The 3654-nt window shown below is 38.8% G+C and overlaps 1 long non-coding RNA gene across 1 annotated transcript; it reads right to left on the bottom strand.

Moving 5' to 3' along the window:
• Window positions 1-2087: 2087 nt before the first annotated feature.
• LOC119123492 lies at window positions 2088-2981 on the bottom strand. The gene is made up of 3 exons (XR_005098083.1): window positions 2554-2981; window positions 2436-2464; window positions 2088-2138 (listed from the first exon to the last, which is right to left on the bottom strand). It is a non-coding gene; the product is annotated as an uncharacterized LOC119123492 (long non-coding RNA).
• Between the last annotated feature and the right edge of the window lie 673 nt (window positions 2982-3654).

Below are 3654 nucleotides of genomic sequence, written 5' to 3'. Positions count from 1 at the left end.
ATGTTGACTTGAACTCAAGATGATGTTGACCGCCAGAATGCGGTTTTTATTATAAGATAAAATTCTGAACATTACAAGCTTGAAATTACAAACCTGAGCTTTTGCTTTTGTAGTCTATGCTGTCGGATCTGACTGGGCCAGAGCGGCGTGTTGTGTACAAATCGACTGCTGCCCCCCTACCGCCCCTTTCTTCCTCACCGCCCCCCCAGATCTTTCCACCGCCCCCAGGGGGGCGGTACCGCCCACTTTGGGAACCACTGGTCTATGGCAACATGACCTCTGAGCTCAATAACGTTACGTGTGGTGTCCCGCAGGGATCGGTACTCGGACCAATACGATTTACCCTGCGAGCATTTTGACGTCTAATAGACGTCTATTAGACGTCTATGCCGTAGACGTCTATAGCATGGACGTCTGGTAGACGTCTATACTATAGCCGTCTACGGGATAGACGTCTATTAGACCAGGGGTCCCCAACCCCCTGCTCAAAATGATTTACTTAATCCTAATTTCGGTTTTCTCTGGAGCAGTCGTTACATTGATTTTGCAGTTTTTACCTTATAAAGGCCGGTCCGCAAAAATATTTCTGACGCGTAGCCTGTCCATGGTGCAAAAAAGGTTGGTGACCACTGTATTAGACGTCTAGTAGACGTCTATATGTGAAAGTTTTGTAGACGTTCGAATGCTGGTTAATAGCTATTAGCGAGATTAGCGCTAATATTTGAACATCTAGACGTCTATTCAACATTGAGGTTCTCTTCAATACATTTAACCTGTGATCCTTACCTTTGTGTAGTGCCAGGATGTTGTGAAAATGTATTTGATTAGTGATGGTCCAGGGTGTGAAAATTTACATTTTTTAATACAGAAATAGGTTTCAGTAACAGTCATACTTATGTTACCTGCAGATATAAATACACCTTTTGATGTTAAAATGAACCAAGACGATAATTGAACCTAAATTTAAAAAAAAATTCAAAACATTATCCAACCATCACAAATATAAATGTGCAATGATTTTAAATCATATGTTTAAAAATGTAAAAATATACATACAATATTAAAAAATGGGGGCTATTTTAATAGAACAAAACTACTAAGTTACAATATAAATATATACATATTTTATGTAGGACATCAAATAAACAAAACAACCAGCTCGGCGAAAGACAAGGGGGAAACAATATAAACATCACTATCTTGTGGGGTTTTGATAGCCCCCTTTGCTACTCAGCGCTGGAGCCCGTTTTAATTTTAAAGCCCTTGCGGTCCTTGTTTCATCCTGTGTGGCCTCTGTGCGGGTCGCGAACAGCTTCTACAAAGATGAACTTGATGGACATCAGGCACCACCCATTGTCGATCTTGGGATTACTCTGTAAAACAAATATGAGTATGGAAAAGAAAAACTACCTGTAGAATAGTTTTTCCTTAATGTATGTCATGTCAGTCGCACATTTCGAACAAAGCAATCTCACAGGAAATGAGGCAGACAAGTTTTTTTTATTTACCAGCGCTATCAGAGCAGTCTTCTTGTACGCCAGGGGTCTCAAACTCCAGTCCTCGGGGGCCGCATTCTTACATGTTTTCCAAGTTTCCCTCGTTAAACACACCTGATTCAATTATCAGGCTCCTGCAAAACGTGAGGATGAACTGATCATTTGAATCAGGTGTGTTTAACGAGGGAAACATGTAGGAATGCGGCCCGCGAGGACTGGAGTTTGAGACCCCTGTTGTACGCCCTCTTTGCACGAGTTTCACCACCACGCATACTGTCATTTGTGTAAAATCTACAACAGAAAAAAAATGTCAACATTGGGCGCAGCCACTACATTGTAAGCCTTCACTGTTGTCTTTTTTTAATCTACAGTACATATGTCAAACTAATCATACCTGTCCATGGTCTTGGAATCATGCAGGTCTTCAAATCAGCAGCCTCCTAACACAAGACTGCTTTGCAATCTGTATACAAGGAATTATGAACAGTGTCTCAGAAGAGTGGAATTACCGTTTTTTCCCATGTATAATGTGCAAAATTTAACTAATTTATTGTCCTAAAATCTGGGGTGCGCATTATACATGGGTACAGAAGTCCGGTCAGTTTTTAATGCAGATGCTCCTCTTTTCTCCAGGCTTGGAGTCTGAAAAAGAGGGAAAGGGAAAAAGAAGATGTCTGATTTGACAATTCACCCATTAACCGCTGTTAATCACATGACACGACACAATTTTAACTTTTGAAATGATTTGCCTCAGAGTTTCAAGCCCTGTTGAGCGCAAAACAAAGTTAGGTGCACATTTTAATGACATCAGAAGATAAACACCTACTTTTTCACGTGCCACTCCTTGAGCTAAATCTGGAGTCACAAATCCATGGGTAAAAAAGGGAAACTACATCTTTGCCATGCCATCATCCCAAAGCTCATCCGGAGTATATACACCTTTTCACATGCCACTCCTTGAGCTAAATCTGGAGTCACAAATCACAACATGGGTAAAAAGGGAAATTCTATCTTTGTCATGCCATCAGAAAACCTCAAATTTGTGATCTATACTTACTGTTTGATCTTGTTTTTGTTTTATAATAGCCATGGCGATGTTTGAAAGCAAGCTGCCGACATCTGCAAAAGCAATGCCATTATTTACATTAGTTTTGAATTCACATATGAATTGTAAATGCATACGGCATAACCGCTTGTCAAAAATAACATTTCCTTTTTAAATGTAGGCAGTTATATGCCTTATATGTACAGTTATAAACTTTCAAAAATATTTTATTCACTTGAGATTTTATTTACTTAAGGAAACCACTACATACACTATGCATCGACATGAAACAGACTTTTTGGAATTTGAAGCAAATTCACTTAAGCTACCATCAACGTTTAGCGACCATTAACGTTTGTGTCAGCTCTTCTCTTCACAAAGCAACTTGTCACGTAGCGAAAACGAAGGGCTAGCAGGCAAGCTACAACTTAAGTCCAAGCTTGAAATCGATTGATAATGAAATGGAAAACCTTGCAGGACAAAACAACAGCTCTTACTGAAAAACCTTGAAGACTCACCTGATAGCAGCCTTGCTTTGTGTCATTTTTTGATTTTGTCATTAGAAGCAACAGGCTCAAACTCAAAGGCCACTTTACTTGCTTCTTACTTACTTTACTACTTCTTCTTCTTCTTCTTGTCTTTTTTACGGTGGCGCACAATCTATGCACGTGTCTGCCCCTAGCGTTTCGAACGAACCAATACAACATTGTTCATAGAAATTACAGCTGGTTTAGGGTTCAATATTTCATATTTGATGGATTTAATTTTGGCATCTATTGAATCACCTAATATAGACTTCTATATCAGGTTACAGAAATAACCACACTTCACAGGGATAATTGGTTATTTAAAACAAAGCAATAAAACTTGTGTACATTATTTATACAACTTATAGCTGGTTTAGGGTTTAATATTTCATATTTGATGGTGGGGACAAGCGGTATAGAAAATGGATGGATGGATTTAATTTTGGCCTCAGGTTACAGAAATAACCACACTTCACATGGATCAATGGTTGTTTAAAACAAAGCAATACAACTTCTGTAGATTATTTATACAATTTACAGCTGGTTTAGGGTTTAATATTTCGTATTTGATGGATTTAATTTTTAT

Source organism: Syngnathus acus, chromosome 5 (assembly GCF_901709675.1).
Source record: "Syngnathus acus chromosome 5, fSynAcu1.2, whole genome shotgun sequence".
NCBI lineage: Eukaryota > Metazoa > Chordata > Actinopteri > Syngnathiformes > Syngnathidae > Syngnathus > Syngnathus acus.
Note: the sequence above shows the minus strand (reverse complement) of the source record. Positions and strands in the feature narration are given on the sequence as shown.